The sequence below is a fragment of the Euprymna scolopes genome, chromosome 46, assembly GCF_053919585.1.
Source record: "Euprymna scolopes isolate OS-2025 chromosome 46, ASM5391958v1, whole genome shotgun sequence".
NCBI classification, from domain to species: Eukaryota; Metazoa; Mollusca; class Cephalopoda; order Sepiida; family Sepiolidae; genus Euprymna; species Euprymna scolopes.
The window spans coordinates 2,692,734-2,702,202 of NC_136527.1; the positions used below are offsets into that span (position 1 = coordinate 2,692,734).

General features: G+C 35.5%; 40 non-coding genes across 40 annotated transcripts; all 40 read left to right on the forward strand.

Annotated features, from left to right (window-relative positions):
• The first annotated feature begins 236 nt into the window (after positions 1-236).
• On the forward strand, positions 237-309 carry Trnav-uac (transfer RNA valine (anticodon UAC)). Its single transcript has one exon. It is a non-coding gene; the product is annotated as a tRNA-Val (tRNA).
• A 329-nt stretch (positions 310-638) lies between these two features.
• Positions 639-711, forward strand: Trnav-uac (transfer RNA valine (anticodon UAC)). Its single transcript has one exon. It is a non-coding gene; the product is annotated as a tRNA-Val (tRNA).
• A 128-nt stretch (positions 712-839) lies between these two features.
• Positions 840-912, forward strand: Trnav-uac (transfer RNA valine (anticodon UAC)). Its single transcript has one exon. It is a non-coding gene; the product is annotated as a tRNA-Val (tRNA).
• A 329-nt stretch (positions 913-1,241) lies between these two features.
• Trnav-uac (transfer RNA valine (anticodon UAC)) lies at positions 1,242-1,314 on the forward strand. The gene has a single exon. It is a non-coding gene; the product is annotated as a tRNA-Val (tRNA).
• A 128-nt stretch (positions 1,315-1,442) lies between these two features.
• Positions 1,443-1,515, forward strand: Trnav-uac (transfer RNA valine (anticodon UAC)). The gene has a single exon. It is a non-coding gene; the product is annotated as a tRNA-Val (tRNA).
• A 329-nt stretch (positions 1,516-1,844) lies between these two features.
• Trnav-uac (transfer RNA valine (anticodon UAC)) lies at positions 1,845-1,917 on the forward strand. The gene has a single exon. It is a non-coding gene; the product is annotated as a tRNA-Val (tRNA).
• A 128-nt stretch (positions 1,918-2,045) lies between these two features.
• Trnav-uac (transfer RNA valine (anticodon UAC)) lies at positions 2,046-2,117 on the forward strand. The gene has a single exon. It is a non-coding gene; the product is annotated as a tRNA-Val (tRNA).
• A 329-nt stretch (positions 2,118-2,446) lies between these two features.
• On the forward strand, positions 2,447-2,519 carry Trnav-uac (transfer RNA valine (anticodon UAC)). The gene has a single exon. It is a non-coding gene; the product is annotated as a tRNA-Val (tRNA).
• Positions 2,520-2,848: 329 nt separating this feature from the next.
• Positions 2,849-2,921, forward strand: Trnav-uac (transfer RNA valine (anticodon UAC)). The gene has a single exon. It is a non-coding gene; the product is annotated as a tRNA-Val (tRNA).
• A 128-nt stretch (positions 2,922-3,049) lies between these two features.
• On the forward strand, positions 3,050-3,122 carry Trnav-uac (transfer RNA valine (anticodon UAC)). The gene has a single exon. It is a non-coding gene; the product is annotated as a tRNA-Val (tRNA).
• A 328-nt stretch (positions 3,123-3,450) lies between these two features.
• Positions 3,451-3,523, forward strand: Trnav-uac (transfer RNA valine (anticodon UAC)). Its single transcript has one exon. It is a non-coding gene; the product is annotated as a tRNA-Val (tRNA).
• Positions 3,524-3,651: 128 nt separating this feature from the next.
• Positions 3,652-3,724, forward strand: Trnav-uac (transfer RNA valine (anticodon UAC)). The gene has a single exon. It is a non-coding gene; the product is annotated as a tRNA-Val (tRNA).
• Positions 3,725-3,852: 128 nt separating this feature from the next.
• Positions 3,853-3,925, forward strand: Trnav-uac (transfer RNA valine (anticodon UAC)). The gene has a single exon. It is a non-coding gene; the product is annotated as a tRNA-Val (tRNA).
• Positions 3,926-4,053: 128 nt separating this feature from the next.
• Positions 4,054-4,126, forward strand: Trnav-uac (transfer RNA valine (anticodon UAC)). The gene has a single exon. It is a non-coding gene; the product is annotated as a tRNA-Val (tRNA).
• A 128-nt stretch (positions 4,127-4,254) lies between these two features.
• On the forward strand, positions 4,255-4,327 carry Trnav-uac (transfer RNA valine (anticodon UAC)). Its single transcript has one exon. It is a non-coding gene; the product is annotated as a tRNA-Val (tRNA).
• Positions 4,328-4,455: 128 nt separating this feature from the next.
• Positions 4,456-4,528, forward strand: Trnav-uac (transfer RNA valine (anticodon UAC)). Its single transcript has one exon. It is a non-coding gene; the product is annotated as a tRNA-Val (tRNA).
• Positions 4,529-4,656: 128 nt separating this feature from the next.
• Trnav-uac (transfer RNA valine (anticodon UAC)) lies at positions 4,657-4,729 on the forward strand. The gene has a single exon. It is a non-coding gene; the product is annotated as a tRNA-Val (tRNA).
• A 128-nt stretch (positions 4,730-4,857) lies between these two features.
• Positions 4,858-4,930, forward strand: Trnav-uac (transfer RNA valine (anticodon UAC)). Its single transcript has one exon. It is a non-coding gene; the product is annotated as a tRNA-Val (tRNA).
• Positions 4,931-5,058: 128 nt separating this feature from the next.
• On the forward strand, positions 5,059-5,131 carry Trnav-uac (transfer RNA valine (anticodon UAC)). The gene has a single exon. It is a non-coding gene; the product is annotated as a tRNA-Val (tRNA).
• Positions 5,132-5,259: 128 nt separating this feature from the next.
• Positions 5,260-5,332, forward strand: Trnav-uac (transfer RNA valine (anticodon UAC)). Its single transcript has one exon. It is a non-coding gene; the product is annotated as a tRNA-Val (tRNA).
• Positions 5,333-5,460: 128 nt separating this feature from the next.
• Trnav-uac (transfer RNA valine (anticodon UAC)) lies at positions 5,461-5,533 on the forward strand. Its single transcript has one exon. It is a non-coding gene; the product is annotated as a tRNA-Val (tRNA).
• A 128-nt stretch (positions 5,534-5,661) lies between these two features.
• On the forward strand, positions 5,662-5,734 carry Trnav-uac (transfer RNA valine (anticodon UAC)). The gene has a single exon. It is a non-coding gene; the product is annotated as a tRNA-Val (tRNA).
• Positions 5,735-5,862: 128 nt separating this feature from the next.
• Trnav-uac (transfer RNA valine (anticodon UAC)) lies at positions 5,863-5,935 on the forward strand. The gene has a single exon. It is a non-coding gene; the product is annotated as a tRNA-Val (tRNA).
• Positions 5,936-6,063: 128 nt separating this feature from the next.
• On the forward strand, positions 6,064-6,136 carry Trnav-uac (transfer RNA valine (anticodon UAC)). The gene has a single exon. It is a non-coding gene; the product is annotated as a tRNA-Val (tRNA).
• Positions 6,137-6,264: 128 nt separating this feature from the next.
• On the forward strand, positions 6,265-6,337 carry Trnav-uac (transfer RNA valine (anticodon UAC)). Its single transcript has one exon. It is a non-coding gene; the product is annotated as a tRNA-Val (tRNA).
• A 128-nt stretch (positions 6,338-6,465) lies between these two features.
• Trnav-uac (transfer RNA valine (anticodon UAC)) lies at positions 6,466-6,538 on the forward strand. The gene has a single exon. It is a non-coding gene; the product is annotated as a tRNA-Val (tRNA).
• Positions 6,539-6,666: 128 nt separating this feature from the next.
• Positions 6,667-6,739, forward strand: Trnav-uac (transfer RNA valine (anticodon UAC)). Its single transcript has one exon. It is a non-coding gene; the product is annotated as a tRNA-Val (tRNA).
• Positions 6,740-6,867: 128 nt separating this feature from the next.
• Positions 6,868-6,940, forward strand: Trnav-uac (transfer RNA valine (anticodon UAC)). The gene has a single exon. It is a non-coding gene; the product is annotated as a tRNA-Val (tRNA).
• A 128-nt stretch (positions 6,941-7,068) lies between these two features.
• Trnav-uac (transfer RNA valine (anticodon UAC)) lies at positions 7,069-7,141 on the forward strand. The gene has a single exon. It is a non-coding gene; the product is annotated as a tRNA-Val (tRNA).
• Positions 7,142-7,269: 128 nt separating this feature from the next.
• Positions 7,270-7,342, forward strand: Trnav-uac (transfer RNA valine (anticodon UAC)). Its single transcript has one exon. It is a non-coding gene; the product is annotated as a tRNA-Val (tRNA).
• A 128-nt stretch (positions 7,343-7,470) lies between these two features.
• On the forward strand, positions 7,471-7,543 carry Trnav-uac (transfer RNA valine (anticodon UAC)). The gene has a single exon. It is a non-coding gene; the product is annotated as a tRNA-Val (tRNA).
• A 128-nt stretch (positions 7,544-7,671) lies between these two features.
• On the forward strand, positions 7,672-7,744 carry Trnav-uac (transfer RNA valine (anticodon UAC)). The gene has a single exon. It is a non-coding gene; the product is annotated as a tRNA-Val (tRNA).
• A 128-nt stretch (positions 7,745-7,872) lies between these two features.
• Trnav-uac (transfer RNA valine (anticodon UAC)) lies at positions 7,873-7,945 on the forward strand. The gene has a single exon. It is a non-coding gene; the product is annotated as a tRNA-Val (tRNA).
• Positions 7,946-8,073: 128 nt separating this feature from the next.
• Trnav-uac (transfer RNA valine (anticodon UAC)) lies at positions 8,074-8,146 on the forward strand. The gene has a single exon. It is a non-coding gene; the product is annotated as a tRNA-Val (tRNA).
• Positions 8,147-8,274: 128 nt separating this feature from the next.
• Trnav-uac (transfer RNA valine (anticodon UAC)) lies at positions 8,275-8,347 on the forward strand. Its single transcript has one exon. It is a non-coding gene; the product is annotated as a tRNA-Val (tRNA).
• A 128-nt stretch (positions 8,348-8,475) lies between these two features.
• On the forward strand, positions 8,476-8,548 carry Trnav-uac (transfer RNA valine (anticodon UAC)). The gene has a single exon. It is a non-coding gene; the product is annotated as a tRNA-Val (tRNA).
• A 128-nt stretch (positions 8,549-8,676) lies between these two features.
• Trnav-uac (transfer RNA valine (anticodon UAC)) lies at positions 8,677-8,749 on the forward strand. The gene has a single exon. It is a non-coding gene; the product is annotated as a tRNA-Val (tRNA).
• A 128-nt stretch (positions 8,750-8,877) lies between these two features.
• Trnav-uac (transfer RNA valine (anticodon UAC)) lies at positions 8,878-8,950 on the forward strand. Its single transcript has one exon. It is a non-coding gene; the product is annotated as a tRNA-Val (tRNA).
• A 128-nt stretch (positions 8,951-9,078) lies between these two features.
• On the forward strand, positions 9,079-9,151 carry Trnav-uac (transfer RNA valine (anticodon UAC)). The gene has a single exon. It is a non-coding gene; the product is annotated as a tRNA-Val (tRNA).
• A 128-nt stretch (positions 9,152-9,279) lies between these two features.
• On the forward strand, positions 9,280-9,352 carry Trnav-uac (transfer RNA valine (anticodon UAC)). The gene has a single exon. It is a non-coding gene; the product is annotated as a tRNA-Val (tRNA).
• Positions 9,353-9,469: the final 117 nt, after the last annotated feature.

Below are 9,469 nucleotides of genomic sequence, written 5' to 3' on the forward strand. Positions count from 1 at the left end.
CAACTTTTATATAAAACTCTCTATACCTTGGTAACGGTTCTGTGGTGTAGTGGTTATTACATCTGCTTTACACCCAGAAAGTTGCGAGTTCGAACCTACACGGAACCTATGCTTTTATCTTTATCTAAACTGTTACATTGAAAAAATACCCAAATTTCTTTGGAAATCATTACCTTTCCATTGTTTTGGATACAAATTAATCAACTTTTAGATAACACTCTCTATACCTTGGTAACGGTTCTGTGGTGTAGTGGTTATCACATCTGCTTTACACGCAGAAAGTCGCGAGATCGAACCTCGCCGGAACCTATGCTTTTATCTTTATCTAAACTGTTACATTGAAAAAATACCCAAATTTCTTTGGAAATCATTACCTTTCCATTGTTTTGGATACAAATTAATCAACTTTTAGATAAAACACTCTATACCTTGGTAACGGTTCTGTGGTGTAGTGATTATCACATCTGCTTTACACGCAGAAAGTCGCGAGATCGAACTTCGCCGGAACCTATGCTTTTATCTTTATCTAAACTGTTACATTGAAAAAATACCCAAATTTCTTTGGAAATCATTACCATTCCATTGTTTTGGATACAAATTAATCAAGGTTTTGATAAAACTCTCTATACCTCGGTAACGGTTCTGTGGTGTAGTGGTTATCACATCTGCTTTACACGCAGAAAGTCGCGAGTTCGAACCTCGCCGGAAACTATGCTTTTATCTTTATCGAAACTGTTACATTGAAAAAATACCAAAATTTCTTTGGAAATCATTACCTTTCCATTGTTTTGGATACAAATTAATCATTTTTTATATAAAACTCTCTATACCTTGGTAACGGTTCTGTGGTGTAGTGGTTATCACATCTGCTTTACACGCAGAAAGTCGCGAGTTCGAACCTCGCCGGAACCTATGCTTTTATCTTTATCTAAACTGTTACATTGAAAAAATACCCAAATTTCTTTGGAAATCATTACCTTTCCATTGTTTTGGATACAAATTAATCAACTTTTAGATAAAACTCTCTCTGCCTTGGTAACGGTTCTGTGGTGTAGTGGTTATTACATCTGCTTTACACGCAGAAAGTCGCGAGGTCGAACGTCGTCGGAACCTATGCTTTTATCTTTATGTAAACTGTTACATTGAAAAAATACCAAAATTTCTATGGAAATCATTACCTTTCCATTGTTTTGGATACAAATTAATCAACTTCTAGATAAAACTCTCTATACCTTGGTAACGGTTCTGTGGTGTAGTGGTTATCACATCTGCTTTACACGCAGAAAGTCGCGAGATCGAACCTCGCCGGAACCTATGCTTTTATCTTTATCGTAACTGTTACATTGAAAAAATACCAAAATTTCTTTGGAAATAATTACCTTTCCATTGTTTTGGATACAAATTAATCAACTTTTAGATAAAACTCTCTATACCTTGGTAACGGTTCTGTGGTGTAGTGGTTATCACATCTGCTTTACACGCAGAAAGTCGCGAGTTCGAACCTCGCCGGAACCTCTGCTTTTATCTTTATCTAAACTGTTACATTGAAAAAATACCCACATTTCTTTGGAAATCATTACCGTTCCATTGTTTTGGATACACATTCATCAACTTTTAGATAAAACTCTCTATACCTTGGTAACAGTTCTGTGGTGTAGTTGTTATTACATCTGCTTTACACGCAGAAAGTCGCGAGTTCGAACCTCGCCGGAACCTATGCTTTTATCTTTATCTAAACTGTTACATTGACAAAATACCCAAATTTCTTTGGAAATCATTACCTTTCCATTGTTTTGGATACAAATTAATCAACTTTTAGATAAAACTCTCTATACCTTGGTAACGGTTCTGTGGTGGAGTGGTTATCACATCTGCTTTACACGCAGAAAATCGCGAGATCGAACCTCGCCGGAACCGGTGCTTTTATCTTTATCGTAACTGTTACATTGAAAAAATACCCAAATTTCTTTGGAAATCATTACCTTTCCATTGTTTTGGATACAAATTAATCAACTTTTAGATAAAACTTTCTATACCTTGGTAACGGTTCTGTGGTGTAGTGGTTATCACATCTGCTTTACACGCAGAAATCGCGAGTTCGAACCTCGCCGGAACCTATGCTTTTATCTTTATCTAAACTGTTACATTGAAAAAATACCCAAATTTCTTTGGAAATCATTACCTTTCCATTGTTTTGGATACAAATTAATCAACTTTTATATAAAACTCTCTATACCTTGGTAACGGTTCTGTGGTGTAGTGGTTATTACATCTGCTTTACACCCAGAAAGTTGCGAGTTCGAACCTACACGGAACCTATGCTTTTATCTTTATCTAAACTGTTACATTGAAAAAATACCCAAATTTCTTTGGAAATCATTACCTTTCCATTGTTTTGGATACAAATTAATCAACTTTTAGATAACACTCTCTATACCTTGGTAACGGTTCTGTGGTGTAGTGGTTATCACATCTGCTTTACACGCAGAAAGTCGCGAGATCGAACCTCGCCGGAACCTATGCTTTTATCTTTATCTAAACTGTTACATTGAAAAAATACCCAAATTTCTTTGGAAATCATTACCTTTCTATTGTTTTGGATACAAATTAATCAACTTTTAGATAAAACACTCTATACCTTGGTAACGGTTCTGTGGTGTAGTGATTATCACATCTGCTTTACACGCAGAAAGTCGCGAGATCGAACTTCGCCGGAACCTATGCTTTTATCTTTATCTAAACTGTTACATTGAAAAAATACCCAAATTTCTTTGGAAATCATTACCATTCCATTGTTTTGGATACAAATTAATCAAGGTTTTGATAAAACTCTCTATACCTCGGTAACGGTTCTGTGGTGTAGTGGTTATCACATCTGCTTTACACGCAGAAAGTCGCGAGTTCGAACCTCGCCGGAACCTATGCTTTTATCTTTATCTAAACTGTTACATTGAAAAAATACCCAAATTTCTTTGGAAATCATTTCCTTTCCATTGTTTTGGATACAAATTAATCAACATTTAGATAAAACTCTCTATACCTTGGTAACGGTTCTGTGGTGTAGTGGTTATCACATCTGCTTTACACGCAGAAAGTCGCGAGTTCGAACCTCGCCGGAACCTATGCTTTTATCTTTATCTAAACTGTTACATTGAAAAAATACCCAAATTTCTTTGGAAATCATTACCTTTCCATTGTTTTGGATACAAATTAATCAACTTTTAGATAAAACTCTCTACACCTTGGTAACGGTTCTGTGGTGTAGTGCTTATCAAATCTGCTTTACACGCAGAAAGTCGCGAGTGCGAACCTCGCCGGAACCTATGCTTTTATCTTTATCTAAACTGTTACATTGAAAAAATACCCAAATTTCTTTGGAAATCATTACCTTTCCATTGTTTTGGATCAAATTAATCAACTTTTAGATAAAACTCTCTATACCTTGGTAACGGTCCTGTGGTGTAGTGGTTATCACATCTGCTTTACACGCAGAAAGTCGCGAGTTCGAACCTCGCCGGAACCTATGCATTTATCTTTATCTAAACTGTTACATTGAAAAAATACCCAAATTTCTTTGGAAATCATTACCTTTCCATTGTTTTGGATACAAATTAATCAACTTTTAGATAAAACTCTCTATACCTTGGTAACGGTTCTGTGGTGTAGTGGTTATCACATCTGCTTTACACGCAGAAAGTCGCGAGTTCGAACCTCGCCGGAACCTATGCTTTTATCTTTATCTAAACTGTTACATTGAAAAAATACCCAAATTTCTTTGGAAATCATTACCTTTCCATTGTTTTGGATACAAATTAATCAACTTTTAGATAAAACTCTCTATACCTTGGTAACGGTTCTGTGGTGTAGTGGTTATCACATCTGCTTTACACGCAGAAAGTCGCGAGTTCGAACCTCGCCGGAACCTATGCTTTTATCTTTATCGTAACTGTTACATTGAAAAAATACCCAAATTTCTTTGGAAATCATTACCTTTCCATTGTTTTGGATACAAATTAATCAAGTTTTAGATAAAACTCTCTATATCTTGGTAACGGTTCTGTGGTGTAGTGGTTATCACATCTGCTTTACACGCAGAAAGTCGCGAGTTCGAACCTCGCCGGAACCTATGCTTTTATCTTTATCTAAACTGTTACATTGAAAAAATACCCAAATTTCTTTGAAAATCATTACCTTTCCATTGTTTTGGATACAAATTAATCAACTTTTAGATAAAACTCTCTATACCTTGGTAACGGTTCTGTGGTGTAGTGGTTATCACATCTGCTTTACACGCAGAAAGTCGCGAGTTCGAACCTCGCCGGAACCTATGCCTTTATCTTTATCTAAACTGTTACATTGAAAAAATACCAAAATTTCTTTGGAAATCATTACCTTTCCATTGTTTTGGATACAAATTAATCAAATGTTAGATAAAACTCTCTATACCTTGGTAACGGTTCTGTGGTGTAGTGGTTATCACATCTGCTTTACACGCAGAAAGTCGCGAGTTCGAACCTCGCCGGAACCTATGCTTTTATCTTTATCTAAACTGTTACATTGAAAAAATACCAAAATTCCTTTGGAAATTATTACCTTTACATTGTTTTGGATACAAATTAATCAGGTTTTAGATAAAACTCTCTATACCTTGGTAACGGTTCTGTGGTGTAGTGGTTATCACATCTGCTTTACACGCAGAAAGTCGCGAGTTCGAACCTCGCTGGAACCTATGCTTTTATCTTTATCTAAACTGTTACATTGAAAAAATACCCAAATTTCTTTGGAAATCATTACTTTTCTATTGTTTTGGATACAAATTAATCAACTTTTAGATAAAACTCTCTATACCTTGGTAACGGTTCTGTGGTGTAGTCGTTATCACATCTGCTTTACACGCAGAAAGTCGCGAGTTCGAACCTCGCCGGAACCTATGCTTTTATGTTTATCTAAACTGTTACATTGAAAAAATACCCAAATTTCTTTGGAAATCATTACCTTTCCATTGTTTTGGATACAAATTAATCAAGTTTTAGATAAAACTCTCTATACCTTGGTAACGGTTCTGTGGTGTAGTGGTTATCACATCTGCTTTACACGCAGAAAGTCGCGAGTTCGAACCTCGCCGGAACCTATGCTTTTATCTTAATCTAAACTGTTACATTGAAAAAATACCCAAATTTCTTTGGAAATCATTACCTTTCCATTGTTTTGGATACAAATTAATCAACTTTTAGATAAAACTCTCTATACCTTGGTAACGGTTCTGTGGTGTAGTGGTTATCACATCTGCTTTACACGCAGAAAGTCGCGAGTTCGAACCTCGCCGGAACCTATGCTTTTATCTTTATCTAAACTGTTACATTGAAAAAATACCCAAATTTCTTTGGAAATCATTACCTTTCCATTGTTTTGGATACAAATTAATCAAGTTTTAGATAAAACTCTCTATACCTTGGTAACGGTTCTGTGGTGTAGTGGTTATCACATCTGCTTTACACGCAGAAAGTCGCGAGTTCGAACCTCGCCGGAACCTATGCTTTTATCTTTATCTAAACTGTTACATTGAAAAAATACCCAAATTTCTTTGGAAATCATTACCTTTCCATTGTTTTGGATACAAATTAATCAAGTTTTAGATAAAACTCTCTATACCTTGGTAACGGTTCTGTGGTGTAGTGGTTATCACATCTGCTTTACACGCAGAAAGTCGCGAGTTCGAACCTCGCCGGAACCTATGCTTTTATCTTTATCTAAACTGTTACATTGAAAAAATACCAAAATTTCTTTGGAAATCATTACCTTTCCATTGTTTTGGATACAAATTAATCAACTTTTATATAAAACTCTCTATACCTTGGTAACGGTTCTGTGGTGTAGTGGTTATCACATCTGCTTTACACGCAGAAACTCGCGAGTTCGAACCTCGCCGGAACCTATGCTTTTATCTTTATCTAAACTGTTACATTGAAAAAATACCCAAATTTCTTTGGAAATCATTACCTTTCCATTGTTTTGGATACAAATTAATCAACTTTTAGATAAAACTCTCTATACCTTGGTAACGGTTCTGTGGTGTAGTGGTTATCACATCTGCTTTACACGCAGAAAGTCGCGAGTTCGAACGTCGCCGGAACCTATGCTTTTATCTTTATCTAAACTGTTACATTGAAAAAATACCAAAATTTCTTTGGAAATCATTACCTTTCCATTGTTTTGGATACAAATTAATCATTTTTTATATAAAACTCTCTATACCTTGGTAACGGTTCTGTGGTGTAGTGGTTATCACATCTGCTTTACACGCAGAAAGTCGCGAGTTCGAACCTCGCCGGAACCTATGCTTTTATCTTTATCTAAACTGTTACATTGAAAAAATACCCAAATTTCTTTGGAAATAATTACATTTCCATTGTTTTGGATACAAATTAATCAACTTTTAGATAAAACTCTCTATACCTTGGTAACGGTTCTGTGGTGTAGTGGTTATCACATCTGCTTTACACGCAGAAAGTCGCGAGTTCGAACCTCGCCGGAACCTATGCTTTTATCTTTATCTAAACTGTTACATTGAAAAAATACCAAAATTTCTTTGGAAATCATTACCTTTCCATTGTTTTGGATACAAATTAATCAAGTTTTAGATAAAACTCTCTATATCTTGGTAACGGTTCTGTGGTGTAGTGGTTATCACATCTGCTTTACACGCAGAAAGTCGCGAGTTCGAACCTCGCCGGAACCTATGCTTTTATCTTTATCTAAACTGTTACATTGAAAAAATACCCAAATTTCTTTGGAAATCATTACCTTTCCATTGTTTTGGATACAAATTAATCAACTTTTAGATAAAACTCTCTATACCTTGGTAACGGTTCTGTGGTGTAGTGGTTATCACATCTGCTTTACACGCAGAAAGTCGCGAGTTCGAACCTCGCCGGAACCTATGCCTTTATCTTTATCTAAACTGTTACATTGAAAAAATACCAAAATTTCTTTGGAAATCATTACCTTTCCATTGTTTTGGATACAAATTAATCAAATGTTAGATAAAACTCTCTATACCTTGGTAACGGTTCTGTGGTGTAGTGGTTATCACATCTGCTTTACACGCAGAAAGTCGCGAGTTCGAACCTCGCCGGAACCTATGCTTTTATCTTTATCTAAACTGTTACATTGAAAAAATACCAAAATTCCTTTGGAAATTATTACCTTTACATTGTTTTGGATACAAATTAATCAGGTTTTAGATAAAACTCTCTATACCTTGGTAACGGTTCTGTGGTGTAGTGGTTATCACATCTGCTTTACACGCAGAAAGTCGCGAGTTCGAACCTCGCTGGAACCTATGCTTTTATCTTTATCTAAACTGTTACATTGAAAAAATACCCAAATTTCTTTGGAAATCATTACTTTTCTATTGTTTTGGATACAAATTAACGAACTTTTAGATAAAACTCTCTATACCTTGGTAACGGTTCTGTGGTGTAGTCGTTATCACATCTGCTTTACACGCAGAAAGTCGCGAGTTCGAACCTCGCCGGAACCTATGCTTTTATGTTTATCTAAACTGTTACATTGAAAAAATACCCAAATTTCTTTGGAAATCATTACCTTTCCATTGTTTTGGATACAAATTAATCAAGTTTTAGATAAAACTCTCTATACCTTGGTAACGGTTCTGTGGTGTAGTGGTTATCACATCTGCTTTACACGCAGAAAGTCGCGAGTTCGAACCTCGCCGGAACCTATGCTTTTATCTTTATCTAAACTGTTACATTGAAAAAATACCCAAATTTCTTTGGAAATCATTACCTTTCCATTGTTTTGGATACAAATTAATCAACTTTTAGATAAAACTCTCTATACCTTGGTAACGGTTCTGTGGTGTAGTGGTTATCACATCTGCTTTACACGCAGAAAGTCGCGAGTTCGAACCTCGCCGGAACCTATGCTTTTATCTTTATCTAAACTGTTACATTGAAAAAATACCCAAATTTCTTTGGAAATCATTACCTTTCCATTGTTTTGGATACAAATTAATCAAGTTTTAGATAAAACTCTCTATACCTTGGTAACGGTTCTGTGGTGTAGTGGTTATCACATCTGCTTTACACGCAGAAAGTCGCGAGTTCGAACCTCGCCGGAACCTATGCTTTTATCTTTATCTAAACTGTTACATTGAAAAAATACCCAAATTTCTTTGGAAATCATTACCTTTCCATTGTTTTGGATACAAATTAATCAAGTTTTAGATAAAACTCTCTATACCTTGGTTACGGTTCTGTGGTGTAGTGGTTATCACATCTGCTTTACACGCAGAAAGTCGCGAGTTCGAACCTCGCCGGAACCTATGCTTTTATCTTTATCTAAACTGTTACATTGAAAAAATACCAAAATTTCTTTGGAAATCATTACCTTTCCATTGTTTTGGATACAAATTAATCAACTTTTAGATAAAACTCTCTATACCTTGGTAACGGTTCTGTGGTGTAGTGGTTATCACATCTGCTTTACACGCAGAAAGTCGCGAGTTCGAACCTCGCCGGAACCTATGCTTTTATCTTTATCTAAACTGTTACATTGAAAAAATACCAAAATTCCTTTGGAAATTATTACCTTTACATTGTTTTGGATACAAATTAATCAACTTTTAGATAAAACTCTCTATACCTTGGTAACGGTTCTGTGGTGTAGTGGTTATCACATCTGCTTTACACGCAGAAAGTCGCGAGTTCGAACCTCGCTGGAAACTATGCTTTTATCTTTATCTAAACTGTTACATTGAAAAAATACCCAAATTTCTTTGGAAATCATTACTTTTCTATTGTTTTGGATACAAATTAATCAACTTTTAGATAAAACTCTCTATACCTTGGTAACGGTTCTGTGGTGTAGTGGTTATCACATCTGCTTTACACGCAGAAAGTCGCGAGTTCGAACCTCGCCGGAACCTATGCTTTTATCTTTATCTAAACTGTTACATTGAAAAAATACCCAAATTTCTTTGGAAATCATTACCTTTCCATTGTTTTGGATACAAATTAATCAACTTTTAGATAAAACTCTCTATACCTTGGTAACGGTTCTGTGGTTTAGTGGTTATCACATCTGCTTTACACGCAGAAAGTCGCGAGTTCGAACCTCGCCGGAACCTATGCTTTTATCTTTATCTTAACTGTTACATTGAAAAAATACCCAAATTTCTTTGGAAATCATTACCTTTCCATTGTTTTGGATACAAATTAATCAACTTTTAGATAAAACTCTCTATACCTTGGTAACGGTTCTGTGGTGTAGTGGTTATCACATCTGCTTTACACGCAGAAAGTCGCGAGTTCGAACCTCGCCGGAACCTATGCTTTTATCTTTATCTAAACTGTTACATTGAAAAAATACCCAAATTTCTTTGGAAATCATTACCTTTCCATTGTTTTGGATACAAATTAATCAACTTTTAGATAAAACTCTCTAT